The sequence below is a fragment of the Neofelis nebulosa genome, chromosome 8 (assembly GCF_028018385.1).
Source record: "Neofelis nebulosa isolate mNeoNeb1 chromosome 8, mNeoNeb1.pri, whole genome shotgun sequence".
NCBI classification, from domain to species: Eukaryota; Metazoa; Chordata; class Mammalia; order Carnivora; family Felidae; genus Neofelis; species Neofelis nebulosa.
Genome location: NC_080789.1, coordinates 20,340,270 through 20,358,772, shown reverse-complemented (window position 1 = coordinate 20,358,772; position 18,503 = coordinate 20,340,270). Strand labels below are relative to the sequence as shown.

Here is an 18,503-nt window from a genome sequence, read left to right as displayed (position 1 = left end):
TATAAATTCACAAAATCGCTTCTCGGCCTTTTGGCTAAGATCAAGTGTAGCATCTGTTCTTATCAGTTTAATAAATTCACAGAATTTTTCTTGCAAGGGAAGGTTTTATTTGTTTTTTATCTTTGTTCTGTTGTTTTGAGAAGGAGAGAGTTGAGCGACTCTTTATCTGAACACCTGGACCTTTTTTAAGGCTGTGTGTTGTAAGCATTATAATGTGCCAGCTGTTGGACTTCAGTGGGCTGGGATTCCACTGACCTTTTTCTCCTGTTCTTCATCCTCTTCCCCTGCCTGTCTTTGCCAAGATTAGCTGCTGCCACTTGGCAAATCTTGACCATTGCTACTTAAAATTTTGTCCGTGTCAGATGTCCAGGATAATGCATGTAGTTCTGTGAAAATACAAATTCCCTTTAAAGAACTAAAAGGAAGGGCGCCTGGGTGGCTCAGGCGGTTAAGCGTATGACTTTGATCAGGTAATGATATCTCAGTTCTTGAGTTAGAACCTGGCATGGGGCTCTGTGCTGACAGCTCAGAGCCTGGAGCCTGCTTCAGATTCTGTGTCCTCTCTTTCTGCCCCTTCCCGGTGCACTCTCTTTTCTCTTTCCCTCTCTCTCTCTGCCCCTTCCCAGTGCACTCTCTTTTCTCTCTCCCCCCCCCAAAATAAACAAACATTAAAAAAAGAGGAACTAAAAGGAAAGCTATGCTGTAAACTTTATATTTGCAGTGTATATTCTGAACCAAATAAGCAAATGAGACCTACCTATGTGAAGACACAGTGTGAATTGAAGTGCTATCTACAAATTTAAAACCATTGTTAATACTATTGGATGGCATGTCAGCCTTTCATAATGTGTATTAAGCACCTAAATAGAAGTCACTTTGGAAACAATAATATGATAAAACCCAAACAAAAGGGGAGCCTGTGTGGCTCAGTCCATTAAGCATCCCACTCTTGATTTTGGCTCCGGTCATGATACCAGGATGGTTAGATTAACCCTCATGGGGTCAGCTCTAATAGTGAGTAGCCTGCTTGGCATTCTCTCTCTACCTCTTTCTCTCTGTCCCTCCCTCTCTCTCTCAAAATAAATAAAACTTAAGAAAAAAAAAACCCTCTGCAATTGGATCAAAACTTTATTTTTTACGTTTACCCATTTAACTCTTTGTTAAGATTTTATCTCATTTCCTGGTTGCATCAAAAACTCTTCTCCATTCTCAGGAAACTTTGACCTAAAGAAAAATCCCAAAATATTAGGATGTTATCTTTAAAGTTTTTCTAATGTAGATTTAGGACAAATAAAATAACTTTTCTGACCACTTACTGTGTTCAAGGCCTTATGCTACACCTACAACATAGTCTAAAACAGTACCTACTCTCAAGGTTCTAACTTTTAGAGGCACTCACTAACCCAAGAGCGTTTAAGTCCAAAAATGTAAATAATTTTACAAAGTACCTTGGCAAATTTATAAATAACAAAACCATAAACAGCTTAGGGAAACTTAACTAATATTTATTGGTGGTATCATCTCATTTCTACCTTTTCCCTTCTCTCAATTCTCAATTCCTAAGACTAGAGCAGTTCCTACTTTCATAGGAGCACAATTTTCAATGTGCAAAGGTAGGGTTGTGAAAAGTAAGATAACAAAGCTACCATTTTATGTCTCTTTTCTGATATTAACTAAAGACATTACAAAGTAAAGATACTTGTCTTTAGGGCAACATCATTTTTCTTTTTTCTTTTCTTTTTTCTTCCTTTTTTTTTCAATGTCCTTTTTCAAAATGTCATCATTCCTATTAATATTGGCCTGGTATTACAGTTCCTGCTTAGTAAAAAGAGATACTTGAGGAAGCAGAATTATAGCAGCATGCTAGAATTAAGGCTAAATATTTAGTTGTAAGTCTATGTAATTCTATTCTTCAGATAAGCACATAAAATTGACCTCACCTTTCAAGTCGTTGCTCAAATGTCATCCTATTTAAAACTGCAACCTACCCAACATCCTCCTTATCCTGATTTTTAAAATTTTTTTAACATTTATTTTTTTTTTATTTTTTTTAAAAATTTTTTTTTCAACGTTTTTTATTTATTTTTTGGGACAGAGAACGAACGGGGGAGGGGCAGAGAGAGAGGGAGACACAGAATCGGAAACAGGCTCCAGGCTCCGAGCCATCAGCCCAGAGCCTGACGCGGGGCTCGAACTCCCGGACCTCGAGATCGTGACCTGGCTGAAGTCGGACGCTCAACCGACTGCGCCACCCAGGCACCCCACGTTTATTTATTTTTGAAAGAGACAGAGACAGTGTGAGCTGGGGAGGGGCAGAGAGAGGGAGAGACAACATCCGAAGCAGGCTCCAGGCTCTGAGCGGTCAGCCCAGAGCCCGATGCGGGGCCGGAACTCACAAGCTGTGAGATCATGACCTGAGCTGAAGCCAGACACCCAACCGACTGAGCCACCCAGGTGTGCCATCCTCATCCTGATTTTTTAAAAGAACTTGCCACTAAACATAATTTACTTGTCTATTATGCCTATTATATTTTGTCTACTTCCTCTCACTAGGATGTAACATCTATGAATGCCAGTATTTTTGTTTGTTTTGTTCACTGCTTTGTCCTAATACTTGGGCACTAAACACATTTGTTGAGAGAATTTGCTGAATTATAAGTTTTTAAGGCCAATGCCATAAGCATTAGTTAACATAAACGTATATTGTGCAATATTATTAAACTTGTTTCCTAAAGTAGGCATATCTAAACCACCTGTCATAGTTTGATAGAGGCCAAACTATCATATTCAGATAAAGAAGGTTGTTGGGGCACTTGGCTGCTTCAGTCAGCAGAGCATCCAACTCTTGATCTCAAGGCTGTGAGTTTAAGCCCCGCAATGGGTGTGGAGCCTACTTACACAAACAAACGAAAGTTGTCATATTTGAGAAGAAGCCACCAGGTGGTGGTATTGCTTCATACTAATTCTCCATAGACTGAGATCAATTGGTCCAATTTATCAAAAGCTGAGTGGACAATTTAATCCTTTTCAAATCTCATGGTCCAATAATAATTAACTAAATTTTAAAATGTGAATGTTTTAATGCAGTCCAAGCAAGCAATACAAGCTCAAAACTCCTTTGACTCTAAAATCACAATAAGATCAAGTAAGTTCAGAATTTTAAAGCTAGGAGGAACCTCAATTCCTCAAAACCACCTCAATTACAGATGTAGTAGAAACAACCTAAGAAACAGCCAGGAAAGCAACCCTAATCATTTGACTTCCAGGCCTGGAGTAACTAGATTATGACGCTTTCTGTAACTGAACCATGATCTATCCATTTGGTAAATTGATATTCATACACATGACCATGACTCAAGAATCTGTAGTTTCCAAAGCTGGAAACTAAACATTTCTATATGTTCCAATACCTAGTGGAAGTTACATTCTTTTGCTCAGATCTTATTCTATGAAGCAGAAACCTGTGAAATATAATAAGTATATGATAAATATAAGCTTCAAAAGGGCTTATCATACTGTGTATTTATAATTGTATTTTAAACTAAGGGGCATTTTGGGGTGTCTGGGTGACTCAGTTAGGCATCTGACTCTTGATCTCAGCTCAGGTCTTGATCTCAGTGTTGTGAGTTCAAGCCCCACACTGGGGTCCACACTGGGCATGGAGACTACTTAAAAAATAAAAATCAAAATAAACTAAGAAGCATTTTGAAATCATAACTAGGTGTGTGATTTTCACAAAGCAAGATCTAGATTATATTTCACATGTTTCCTTTCAATGACATGCACTTTGCCAACATTGAAGAGTTTCTCTTTAAAGGTTATTGAGATGTAATTCACATACAATAAAATTCACAATTTTTAAATGTTTATTTATTTTGAGAGATAGAGAGAAAGAGAGTGCACTCAAGTGAGGGAGGGGCAGAGAGAGAGAGGGAGGGAGCGAGAGAATCCCAAGCAGGCTCCGCACTATCAGCACAGAGCCCATCTCAGGGATAGAACTCACAAACTGTTGATTATGACCTGAGCCGAAATTAAGAGTCAGACACTCAACCGACAGAGGCACTCAGACACCCCTACAAGTCACAATTTTTAAAAATATTTTAATGTTTGTTTATTTTTGAGAGAGGGAGAGAAAGAGAGAATATGAGCGGGGGAAGGGCAGAGAGAGAGCGGGACGGAGGATCTGAAGCAGAGAGGCAGATGCGGGCCTTAAACTCAAACTGTGAGATCATGACCTGAACAAAGTCTGATGCTCAACCGATTGAGACACCCAGGCACCCCCAAAATTCACAATTTTTAAGTGTACATTAAGTGACTTTTAGTATATTCACAAGGTTTGCAAAGATCACCCAAATTTCAGAACATTTTCATCACCCTAAACAAAAACTCTGTACCCATTAAGCAATAATAACTTCCCAGTCCACCCCTCCCCTAGCCTCTTATAACCTGTAATCTATTTTCTGTCTCTATGAGTTTGCCTATTTCATGTAAGTGGAACCATACAACATTTGTCCAGTATTTGTCTTATTTTACTTAGCATGTTTTCAGAGTTCATTCATGTTATAGCATTTATCAAATACTTCATTCCTTTCTATGACTGAATAATATTCTGTTGTATATGCCATGTTTTGTGTATTCATCAGTTGATGGACATTTGAGTTGTCCTCGTTCTTTGGCTATTTGAGTAATGGTGCTATGAACGTTTGTGTACAAGGTTTTGTGGGAATATATGTTTTCAGTTTTGTGGAGTATAAACCTAGGAATGGAATTGCTGAATCATATGGTAACTCTTATGTTTAACTTTTTTTTTTCTATGTTCAACTTTCTGAGGAACTACCAAACTGTTTTCCAGCTGCATTGTTTGCTGAAACTGTTTTCCACGATTTTACATTTGTAGCAAGAATGTTTCAGGGTTCTTATTTTTCACATACTCACCTATACTTCTTTTCTACTTTTTAAATTCTAGCCATCCTAATAGGTGTAAAGTGGTATCTCATTGGGGTTTGTTTGTTTGTTTGTTTGTTTGTTTGTTTGTTTCTGAGTAGGCTCCACACCCAGCATGGAACCCAACCTGGGACTTGAACTCAGAACCCACATCAGGCTCTGTGCTGACAGCTCAGAGCCTGAAGCCTGCTTCAAATTCTGTGTCTCCCTCACTTTCTGCCCCTCCCCTGCTCGCACTCTGTCTCTTTCTCTCAAAAATAAATAAATGTTAATAAAATTTTTTAAGTATTCCTGATGACTAGTGATGCTGAACACCTTTTCATGTGCTTATTGGCAATATCTATATTTTCTTTAGAGAAATGTCTACTCGAATCCACTGCCTATTTTTTAATTGAGTTATTTGTCTTTTTTATTGTTGAGGTGTAAAAGTTTTCTGTATGTATTCTGGATATTAGAACTTTATCAAATATATAATTACAAATACTCAATCCTGTGAGTTGTCTTTTCAGTTTGTTGATAGTGTCCTTTGATGCACAGCTTTTAATTTTGATGAAGTCTGTCTTACCTATTTTTTCTTTTGTAGTGTGCTTTGCATGTCAAATCTAAGAATCTACTGCCTAATCCAAACTCATGAAGATTTACACCTATATTTTCTTCTAAAAGAAAAGTAAAACAAACACCCCTAAATCTGGTTCACTTTTCCAACTTCCCTATTTCTTTGCTCAGTGATCCAAATTCTATCTTGCCTTACCACCTCTGGTTAATACAGACTTGCTCCTTCTTCTGGCCCTTCACAGTGACCAAACCCTTCCCATTCTTCCTTTACTTCCTACTCTTAAACAGTAGCCACTTAACTGATCCATCTTTTTCTCCCCACTCTCAAATACCCCTAAACATCACCATTTTGCATCTAATTAAAGTCTAGCATGTACTAGGTACTCAATAAACGTTAACTGAATAAAACTCATGTTAATCTATCATAAGCCTTTAAAACTCATTGCACAAAGATGTTTATAACTGTTGGTTACTTACTTTTACAGAAGATTGTGGGGTTCTTTTTTTTTAATTTTTTTTTTTTTTTTTTTAGCATTTATTTATTTTTGAGACAGAGAGAGACAAAGCATGAACAGGGGAGGGTCAGAGAGAGGGAGACACAGAATCTGAAACAGGCTCCAGGCTCTGAGCTGTTAGCACAGAGCCCGACACGGGGCTCGAACTCACGGACCACAAGATCATGACCTGGGCCGAAGTCGGCCGCTTAACCGACTGAGCCACCCAGGCGCCCCTAGATTGTGGGGTTCTTAAGGGCAAGGCCTTTCTTACTCTTCTGTGTATCCCCAATGTTACCATGTTGGAGTTCAGTAAATGTTTGTTGAATTCATAAATGGATGAGGCCTGAGCTTCTTAACATGGTATTCAAAAACTTCCACAGTTCAATCCAACTTACTATCTCTCTCCAGTTTAGGCAAAAATTGTGAATTGAGGTTGGGGGGTGGGGTGGACTCACTGTTTCCAGGACCCTCTGGATTTTAGTTCTAAAGTAAAGTTAACCACTATTATCAGAGAAGACACCTACTGCTCTGTAGTTCTCTTCCTCTGCAAAATGAAGGATTGGACTACATTAGAGCTTCTCAGACTTTAACATATATACAAAGCAACCAACGACCTTGAACATGCAAGATCAGATTCTGATCCTGTGTTTCTACTTGCTCCCAGGGGATGTTAATGCTAATGGTCCACAGACCAGCCACCCTTCAAGTAATTATAAAATTTTGTCCTCTACAACCTTTTTAATATCTTCTGGACATTCCTTCTGCATGACTGACACTATACCATTTTGTATATTGCCTCTCCTCCCTGGGATGCTTTCTCCATTTATTTCCTCCTATTTGAATCCAACCCATCTTTTCAGGATCTTACTCCTGGGCAAAGCTTTCTCTGACTGCTCTAGTGCCCCTACTCAATCTTTTTTTACTCTACTAAAGTATCCAGGGAGCCTGGGTGGTTCAGTTGGTTAAGCATCATATTCTTGATTTTGGCTCAGGTCATGATCTCACTGTTGGTGAGTTCAAGTCCCACATTGCACTGTCAGCATGGAGCCTGCTTGGGATTCTCTGTTTCCCTCTCTCTCTGTCCTACTCTCCCTCATTCACACTCTCTTTCTCCCTCTCAAAACAAATAAATACACATTAAAAAATTATAAAATAAATAAAGTATCCATTATTGGTGCTTCGTGTTTGACCCATCATCTACAAATAATTATTGGTTAACGTTTGTATGTGAGTACCCAGTTATATCCTTCTTTTTCTTTCTTATGAGGCTCAACACAATGCCTCACATATAGGAAGTACTCAACAAATCATTGTTGAATAAATGAATGAATGAATGAATGACTCCAGCATTACTACTCCAGAGAGAAATCAAATGTTTTACTGTACTATATTGTTCTTTTCCAGAATATAGAGGAAAGAGGCAATATGGAATTTCCCCAGTCTACCTAAATGAGGCGGTTCAACCTAAACAACAATTTGAGGGGCACCTGGGTGGCTTGGTCGGTTGAGTGTCCGACTTCGGCTCAGGTCATGATCTCACGGTCCGTGAGTTCGAGCCCCGCGTCGGGCTCTGTGCTGACAGCTCAGAGCCTGGAGCCTGTTGCAGATTCTGTGTCTCCCTCTCTCTCTGCCCCTACCCTGTTCATGCTCTGTCTCTCTCTGTCTCAAAAATAACGTTAAAAAAAAATTTAAACAACAATTTTATCTTTTTAAAAATAAATGATATTAAAATATCTAAAATGAGTTTATATTAAAATTCAAATTTCTCCCTTTAGTTTCTGAAACAATGAAATTTGCTACCTCTGTTTCTGTCCCAATTTCCAAAACCAAATGCACATAATATATGAGAAATATAATGAGAGCTTCACATTATGTGGAATAAAAGATTGGTCCTATACAATATGAATTGGTATTTTATCATGATTTCAATATCCTGGTTAAACAACCTGCTTTACGCCCAATGCCATGTTGCATATCAAATAATAAAGTAAACTCTCTGGTGAAAAACAAAGAATCCTTCTTATTGATATAGAGAAGTTGTTTTAAAGTTAAAATAAGGAAGTTCTTTGAATATTGCCTAACTCACTATTGTGGGAAAAAAAAAGTTAGAAGCATTTCAGAACATAGTACCCTATTTTGCATTTCTATTAAAGTTTTTTTCTTAACTTGCAAAATTGTTTCATAAACTAGACTTTAACTCAAATATCAATTTACCATTTTTGACAAGAGAAAAGAGCTATATTGTATATTATCAAGTTTTTGACCAGATAGATGTTTGAGTTATAAGTTATCAGACTGTAAAACTTCTTGATAGACTGTGAAACGACAGCTCCACAAATGTAGAGCACTTTAATCATGGTTAAGCGTAAGGCATAACACTTCTGCAAAATGCTGGAAAACGTGAGCTAAGCGAGTACAACTAGTAAAAGTGCTGTATCACTTGAATGGAGATATTAGTCTCATTTTTAGTAGGTTTTAGTAATCTAAATCAGTGTGTTTTATTTCAATTCCAAAGGATTTCCATTCTTAATTTAGTTTACCCACTTCTGATGGGAATGCCTCTTCACAAAATAAATAATAAAGTGAAAAGTCTCAGGAAGCAGACATTAATACTGATTTTTAATTATCTTTATTTTATTTAGTTCTCTAGCTCTAATAAAATATTTATGGGAAGAGGTTATTTTTAGCTCAGGCTTTGCAAAGCTCTCTGTCACCTCCCAATCTGAGTTCATCAGAATGAAGCAACACAGAAGATACAATTGATGGATACCACAAGGGCTAAAGTAGGGGATTTTGTTATTAAAAACTGTCATCTCCATAGAATCTGAAAGAACAATGAAGATCATTGGGGCCAGTCTCCTCATTTTACAAGTGGAGACACCGCGGCCTTGATGTCACCCAGCTCATTGGTGACAGTCAGGCTTGAACTCTACTCCTTCTCTTTAATCCATGGTCCTTTCCACCTTTTTAAGTGAGACATGGGAAAACTATGAATGGTAAGAGCATCAAGAAACACACATAAGGGCACCTGGGTGGTTCAGTCAGTTAAGCGTCATACTTCAGCTCAGGTCATGATCTCATGGTGTATAGGTTCAAGCCCCGCGTCGGGCTCTGTGCTGACAGCTCAGAGCCTGGAGCCTGCTTTGGATTCTCTCTCTCTCTCTCTCTCTCTCTCTCTGTCTGTGGGGGAGGGCCCCTGCTCACACTATGTCTCTCTGTCTCTCTCAAAAATAAATAAGCATTAAAAAAATTAAAAATAAATAAAAATTAAATTAAAAAGAAAAAAGAAACACACGTAAATGAAGGAGGTAGCCCTGTCTCTTCTGGGCTGTCTGCAGAGCTCTGACATTTGATCCACACCCCACTCAGCTCTCACTTGGTTGGCCATCCTTGAGAGACTCAAAATTCAACCACTGACTGGAAATTACTAGATGGTAAGTACACAAATAGAACTTCTCTAAATGTGTCTCATTACCTGTATTTGTCGCTGGGTAACCACATTTTTCCAATTTACTTCATTCCATTTTCATAAACAGCCCTATAAAATATACATTATTATTCTCCCACGTTTTAAAGACAAAAAAATTGCAGCTTAGACCGGTTAAGTAATTTACCCAAGGTGCAGAGCTAGAATGTGGCAGAGCTAAGATTGGATCCCGAGCTGTTTGGCATCAGAACCAGGCCTCTTAAGCACTATTGCGGTGTGCTGCTTCTGGGAAAAAAAACTGATCTACCCAAAATAAGAAATGTCCTTATTATTTATAAAAAGATATGTCTATATGAAAATATTTACATGTTATTTTCTAAATGATGTGTTCTTTTTGTTTTATTTGGGATAGATAGTAATAGTCAATACGAGAGAGTTCAGCCTAATTTATCAGTCATTTTCAATTTAAATTTTATTTTTTGCAATGCATAGTTACTTTAAAGATAACATATGTTGGGGTGCCTGGGGGGCTCTTGGTTTCAGCTCAGGTCATGATCTTGCAGTTCATGATTTCAAGGCCTGCATTGGTCTCCACACTGGCAGTGCGGAGCCTGCTTGAGTTTCTCTTTCTCTCTCTCTCTCTCTCTTTCTCTCTCACTCTCTGCCCCTCCCCTGCTTACACGTGCTCTCTCTCAAATAAATTAAAAAAATTTTTAAGTTATACATGTTTATGTATCCAAAAAACTAAATTCAAACAGTACAAGAGTAAAGAATGAAAAATCTCTCTCCTACTCTGACTTCTATACCCAGAGTTACCTTCTCAAATCAATCACTATAAATGGTTTTGTGTATCCTTCAAAATGTATTCTATGCATATACACATATACAGGTATGTCTCACTTTATTGTGCTTCATTTTACTGCATGACCCTGGGATCTTGATCTGAGCTAAAATCAAGAGTCAGATGCTCAACTGACTGAGCCACCCAGACGCCCCCCTCCCTTTTTTTGTGAGAGACAGAGTGCAAGTGGGGAAGGGGCAGAAGGAGAGAGAGAATCTTAAGCAGGCTCCATGCCCTGAGCTGAAATCAAGAGTCTGACCCTTAACTGACTGAGCCACCCAGGCACCCCACATGTGTCTCACTTTGAAGCAAAAGCTAAAAATGATTAAGCTTAGTGAGAAAGGCATGTAAAAAGCCAAGATAGGCCAAAAGCAAGGCCTTTTGTATCAAATAATTAGCCAAGTTGTGGGGCGCCTGGGTGGCTCAGTCAGTTAAGTGTCTGACTTTGGCTCAGGTCATGGTCTCACAATTTGTGAGTTCAATCCCTGTGACAGGCTCTGTGCTGACAGTTCAGAGCCTGGAGCCTGCTTCGGATTCTGTGTCTCCTTCTCTCTCTGCCCTTCTCTTGCTCTCTCTCTCTCTCTCTCAAAAATAAATAAACACTAAAAAAAAAAAATTAAAAAAAATAATTAACCAAGTTGTGAATGCAACAGAAAAGTTCTTAAAGGAAATGAAAAGTGTTACTCCAGTGAACGCACAAATAATAAGAAAATGAAACAGGCTTGGGGTGCCTGGCTGGCTCAGGTCAGATCTTGCAGTTTGTGAGTTCAAGCCCTGTGTCGGGCTCTGTGCTGACAGTTCAGAACCTGGACCCTGATTTGGATTCTGTGTCTCACTCTCTCTCTGCCTCTCTCTCTCTCAAAAATAAGTAAACATTATTTTTTTTTTAATAAAAGAAAATGAAACAGCCTTATTGCTGATATGGAGAAAGTTTTAGTGGTCTAGAAAGTTTAGTGGTCAAACCAGCCACAACATTCCCTTAAGCCAAAGCCTAATCCAGAGCAAGGCCCTAACTCTCTCCAATTCTATGAAGGCTGAGACAGGTGAGGAAACTGCAGAAGAAAATTTGAAGCTAGAAGAGATTAGTTCAGGAGCGCCTGGGTCACTTGACCAATTAAGTGTCTGACTCAATTTCACCTCAGGTCATGATCTCAGGGTCCATGAATTTGAGCACCATATCAGGCTCAGTGCCAACAGCTCAGAGCCTGCTTGGGATTCTCTCTCTCCCTCTCTTTCTTCCCATCCCCAACTCCCATTGGTGTGTGCTCTCCCTCTCTCTCTCTCAAAATAAATTTTAAAAAAGAAGAAGAAAAGTTTAGTTCATGAGGTTTAAGGAAAGAAGCTGTCTCAAGAACATAAAATTACAAGGTGAATAGCAAGTGCCAATAAAGAAGCTGCAACAAGTTATCCAGATCCAGCTAAGATAATTAATGAAGGTGACTACACTAAACAACAGATTTTCAATGTAGACAAAACAATCTTCTATTGAGAAAAGATGCCATCTAGGACTTTCATAGCTAAAGAGGAAAATAAATGCCCGGTTTCAATGTTTCAAAGGACAGGATGACTCTCTTGTTAGGTGCTAATGCAGCTGGTGACTTAAAGTTGAAGCCAATTCTCATTTACCATTCTGAAAATCCAAGGGCCGTTAAGAATTATGCTAGATCCTTTCTGCCTGTGCTCTCCCAATGAAACAACAAAGTCTAGATGACAGCACATCTGTTTACAGCATGGTTTTCTGAAGACTTTAAGCCCACTGTTGAGACCAACGGCTCAGAAAAAAATATTTCTTTCGAAATATTACTGCTCACCGACAATGCACCTGTTCACCCAAAATCACTGATGGAGATGGACAATGAGATCAATGTTGTTTTCCTGCCTGTTGACACAACATTTATTCTGTAGCCCATAGATCAAAGAATAATTTAGAATTTCAAGATTTATTATTTAAGAAATACATTTTGCAAGGCTATAGCTGCCATAGATGGTGATTCCTCTGATGGATCTGGGCAAAGTAAATTGAAAACCTCCTGGAAAGAATTCACCATTCTACATGCCACTAAGAACATTTTTAATTCAAGAGAAGAGGTCAAAATATCATGAACAGGAGTTTGGAAGAAGTTGATTCCAACTCTCAAGGATGACTTTGAGGATTCAAGACTTCAGAGGAGGAAGTAACTGCAGATGTGGTGGAAATAGCAAGAGAACTAGAATTACAAGTGGAGCCTGAAGATGTGATTGAATTGCTGAAATCTCATGGTAAAACTTTAATGGGTGAAGATTTGCTTCTTATGGATGAACAAAGAAAGCGGTTTCTTAAGATGTAATCTACTCCTGGTGGAGATGCTATGAAGATTGTTGACATTACAGCAAAGGATTTAGAATATTACATAAATTTAGTTGATAAAGCAATGGCAGGGTTTGAGAGGATTGATTCCAATTTTGAAAGAAGTTCTACTGTGCATAAAATGATATCAAACAGCATCATGTGCTGCAGAGAAATCATTTGTGAATGGGAGTCAATCAATGTGACAAACTTTATTGTTGTCTTATTTTAAGAAATTGCCACAGCCACCGCAACTTTCTACAATCACCAGCTTGATCAGTCAGCAGCCATCAATATTAAGGCAAGCAGCAGCAAAAAGATTACAACTCGCTGAAAGCTCAGAGGATGGTTAGCATTTCTTAACAATAAAGTATTTATTGATTAAGATATGTACAGTTGACCCTTGAACAACATGAGTTTGAACTACATGGGTCCATTTATATGCAGATTTTTAAAATAAATACAGTACAGTACTGTAACATATTTTCTCTTCCTTGTGATTTTCTTTTCTTTTCTTTTTAGATACTGAATTTTTTTAAGTACTCTCTATGCCCAACGTGGGGCTCAAAGTCACAACCCTGAGATCAAGAATTGCACGTTCTGCTGACTGAGCCAGCCAAGCGCCCTTCTTCCTTGTGATTTGCTTATTAACATTTTCTTTTCTTTAGCTTGCTTTATTGTAAGAATATAGTATATAATGTTTATAACATTCAAAACATATGTTAATTGACACTTGTCAGTAAGACTTCTAGTCAATGATAGGCTATTAGTAGTTAAATTTTGGAGAAGTCAAGTTAAACATGGATTTTGGACTGTATGGAGGGTGGTGCACCTAAACTCCACATTGTTTGTGTCAACTATACATTGTTTTTATATGTAATGCTATTGTACACTTAGTAGACTATAGTATAGTTAAATATAACTTATATATGCACTGGGAAGCCAAAAACTTCATTTTACTTTCTTTATTGTGATATTTGCTTTATTGTGGTGGTCTGGCACTGAACCTGCAGTATCTCTGAGGTGTGCCTGTATATGTACATTTCCTTTAATATAGATGGTAGCATTATATTTACACTGTTCGTATGTTTTTACACTTAATGTATCTTGGCAAATGTTCTATATCAATACATGTAAATTTACCTTATTCTTTTTAAACAGTGGGAAATTGTTCCATTGCAGAATAATAAGAAGGTGAAAATTCATTCACATCAATAAATAGTGTTTCTTGGGCTCTATCCTGTATGTGTGACTGGAAGATTTCCAGCCCCACCCTGCAAATCCCACAGATCTATCCTCTGAGCCTCCAAGAGATGAAGAGAGATATAGGTGAACCCTCTGGTGCCATCAACAGAGAAGTTCATACCATGCTATTCACAACATAAGACAGCATGGCATTTCTTCCCCTGGTAGTTCCACTAAAACTTTTGTGTCAGAGCAACTTGTCCAGGTCTTGGTTTTGACATGACACATAAGCCCTTCAGATCTGAGTGATAAATAATATGCGACACTCAAAAATGTCTTTCTTCACCAGTAATTCCCTTGGAATAAGTCTTCCTATAAAGTTCCTGGGTCTTTCATGCAAACAGATCTCTGGTAGACCCTCTTCAGCTGAAGTCCGAATATTCCCAATTGAGTCTATTTAGTGAGACTGTATTCAGTGGCTCAAGATGAGTCACACATGCCATCCCATCTCCACTGCTAAAAACACACAATGAAGCACTCCTATGGAGTCCTCTTGCCTCACATGAGCCTTATTGGCATGCATGGTGAAAACAGACTTTTATTAATGGACATCAAATTTGACATTTATTAACGGACTTCAAAATTGATGTATTATTGCCATTTACAACTGAGAAAAGTGAGGATAAGTATAACAGATGGAAAAAAAGTGAGTCTGTGGTGTTCAAGCAGGGAGCAGATATTAACTGATATTAAAGTCTTCTCTTTCTCCAGACTGCCTTCCCAGGGCTGGGGAACTCCTCCATCCACAGCCATTTCAAGTACAACCTGAAATTAAACTTTTTCAAAGCTTTTTCTTCCTTCCTTTCTCTCTTTCTTTCTTTCTTTCTTTCTTTCTTTATCTTTTTTAAAGTAATCTATATACCCAACATAGGGCCCAAACTCATGATCCTGAAATCAAGAGTCACTACCAACTGAGCCAGCCAGATGCCTCTTCTTTTAAATTCTATGTTCATCATGGGCAGCTATGTGTCCTTGAACACTACACGTTTCATTATTTATTCATCCATTCACTGAACAAATATCATTAAGTCCTGGTGAAAGGCCAACCATTGTGCCTCGTCCTGGGGACTTACCTGCAAAGGAGAAGAATGTGTCAGTTTCAACATATAAACAAGTAAATAAACAAGGTATCTATAGATTGCAATAAATGCTATGGAAGAAATGGGTAGGATAATGTGATCAAAGGTTCCTAACTGGAAAGAAGGGGCTATTTTAGATAGAAGGGTCAGGGAAGGTCTTGAAGAAGGTGACATTTCAACTGAAGTCCGAAGGGTGAAAGATGAGAAGGAGCCAGTCATGCAAGGACTAGGGAACAAGTGTCTGGGCAAAGTGGACAGCAGCTACTTGATCTTTCCAGTTCACTTCAGCATGGCACACTGTTGAACTCAAAATACACTTCTCAAATGAAAATGAATTCACATTGCTTTGCCAAGCGCTAAAACATATTTTAAGGCCAACTATTACCTGACCAATTGCTATTTAAAATAATACACTTAATAATCGTTTCTATTATTACATTATTTATTTATCTTTATACACTTTCTAATGTGTATTATAAGGGATAACCTCTATTTGATATTGACTGAGGCAGCATAATATATTCCTTCAACAAATATGCATCAAGGTCCTACTGTATGCTAGATCTTCTGCTGGGCTTTGGTGATGAAATAGTGAAGCAAAGAAAGCTTATGTGAAATGAGTACTGGATTGACATTGGGTTGGGGTCCTCAGTCCCCTCTCCCATCAAGGCAGTTTTCATGTGCTTTTATACACATGACCTTCCATATGAAAGTTTATTATATAAATGATTTCACTGATAAAAAAAGAAAAAGATTATAAAATCACAGGCTCCCCAAAGTCCTTTCTGTAAAAGTAGATATACATATTATTGTGGGGAAATTTTTATTTTCCTTAAATTCCTTAAAAGCTACATGTGGACATTATGTTTGAGACAACTCAAGAATCATATGAAATAAAGTGAATTACTTTGCTTGAATGGATGAAAAAGTCATATTTACTTTTAACATAAATATAACGTTTTCCCCTATGGATATAGAACATTAACCAAAGTTCCTTGCCCTTTTAAAACACAAAAACAAAACAAAACACTCATATTTAATTGTTTCTGATTTTTAAAATTCTCCTTGTCCTATAAGAATTCTCAAAGTACAGTCTACATACATTTTAATTGAATTATTTTCTCCTTTCAAAATTTCTGACAATCTTTTAAGCAATAAGGAAGGAAATACCAAACTGGCAAAATGTGGGATGTGAAAATGGTGCTATGGGCATGAGAAAACTGCTCCTATTATGTTAGCAAGTTTCGAGTCCTTTACAAAAAAGAAGAACTGGCTTATTAATACCAGTTTTGCTTAGTCATGTATTTTTTTTAAAGTTATTTTGCAGTTATGTATTGGCTTTTTCGCTGGCATCAACGTGGGAAACAAAGTCACATGAATTGAAGTTAGTGCTCATTTTATTTCTGTCCTTTTCCTCTTTGACACCTATCTAGGGCATACAGATGTTATGAAATTCATAACAAAGACCTCCAGTCATTTTGGGGAGAAAAATCACACTCCCTTCTTTCGCTTAAAGTACTTAGATTATATTTCTTTCCTTAGACTATGTAAGACCACTATTCCGTGTTATTATGGTGCTTGGTATTAAGTAATGAATTTAGTTGGTAATGAACATGCCAGGTATTAATTGTTGGCCTGTGGCAACATTGCCAAGTAAAGTTATTGTTTCTTGGTCCTTCATTTGGGTGGTCTCTTCTGCTTTCCAGCAAAGGCCCTCCCAGAGCATACATACCTCTGCACTCAGACCCAACTCTGCATTCTCTGGCCCAGTCTCTCAAGTTCTAGATCTTTCTGAGCTCTTTCTTTTGTTTATCCCTAGCTGACTTCCAGCTGCTATAAGACATTCACACTCCAGTATTAGGAAAAAATTATTAGAAAATGTTCTCCCTGGTAAATACTGTCACTCAAACATTTTCTGAAGTCATGAATAATATGGGGTTTTAGGTAGCTAAAGGAGGAGATATTTTCACTCACAGCTTTCTATAGGTACTTTTCAAATTCTACCCCAGAAAGGGTCATCTTTGCTAAATGGATATAAACCCCCTGCCTTTCTTACTCAATGAAACTTGCTTACTCATAGCTCACAAAGTTCCCCTGAAGATGATTAGTAAGCATTATTCCAAAGTTTCAGCAAAAACATTGAGGGAGGCTGCCTAACAGTATTAGATTTAAATTAGTGGTTTGAAAGAAAGTCTCGTTGCCTTATCTGCTAGCCAGTGTTTCTGCTAAATTAGTTTTTTTCTCACTAACAAGTGCTCATACAAACAAGGAAAAAATAAGAATTCACAAAGAAATATAATATTAGAACTGAAAGGGACCTTTAAGATAAACAAGGCCAGTGTACTCATTTTACAGAGATAACTGAGGCTGCCAAGCCAAGTTATCCAGACTCACTGAGCCAGTGATAGACCTCATTCCTCAATTACAGTGTCTCGTAGCACCATGGTCCTCTCCTTTCTTCCAAGCAGAACATTTTGCAACTACTTACTTATGTCATTTCGTGATTACAGGACTATTCCCTTCATGATTACAGGAACTCTGGTTTCACTTGCTCCTTACCAGAACAATCAGGCTTATAGTCGGTGCTCAATAAATATTTGCAACATAGAGTCAAATAGAGTTTGACATAGAGTCAACTCTCAGTAAACATAGAGTCAACTCTCAGTAAAGATAGAATTGAAAGCTTATTTAGTCTTTTGAATAATTGTCAAGTCATTGTTCACACATTATGTAGACATGTCACTTAAATTAATCAAGAAAATGTTAGTTTCTACTCTAGTAAAATATAAATTTTAAAATCTCAATGGTGTAAGACAAAAGGGCTACTTCATATGTATTTAAATTCTATATGTGATGGATGTCCTATCTCTACCTTATAGCTACTCTACCTGGAACTTAGAGCCTCCAAGGTCATGATGGAAGAGTGAGAGAGCAAGACAGAGGCAGCATACTGGCTCAGAGGGCCTTAAGTCCAGAAGTGGAACACGGCACTTCCACTCAGATTCCTGTGGCCAGAATTGATCATATGGTCCCATGCCCATGGCAAAAGAGGTTGACAATGTTTTAGGGAGAACTAGCTGTCTCTGCTTGCCATTGTATGAGTTAATTATAATAATAACAATCACTATTTTTTAATGTTTATTTATTTATTTTTAAGAGAAAAAAGGACAGCACAAGTGGGGGAGGAGGCAGAGAGAGAGGTAGAGAGAATCCCAAGCAGGCTCCACACTTGTCTCAGAGCCCGACGAGGGGCTCGATCTCACAAACCATAAGATCACGACCTTGAGCTAAAATCAAGAGTCAGATATTTAACCAACAATTTAGCCATCTAGGCACCCCAACAAGTACTAATCTTTATTGAGTACTTACTTTCTGCTAGGTCAAGAGTTAATATGTGCGTTATTACATCCACTGCTCCATTTAATTCTTAGTACATGGAAATGAACTGCAGACACTCATTATGCTCAGTTTCCAAATGAAGAAATTAAGGGATTGGTTCATTTGTTCAAGATCACAATTGCTAAGTGGGATCAGAGATCTGTTCTAATATGTCAGGTGCTAAAGCCTGTGCTCATAGCCACTCAGATTT

General features: G+C 37.9%; 1 pseudogene; it reads left to right on the top strand.

Moving 5' to 3' along the window:
• The first annotated feature begins 14 nt into the window (after positions 1 to 14).
• On the top strand, positions 15 to 185 carry LOC131484224 (U2 spliceosomal RNA; annotated as a pseudogene).
• The last annotated feature ends 18,318 nt before the right edge of the window (positions 186 to 18,503 follow it).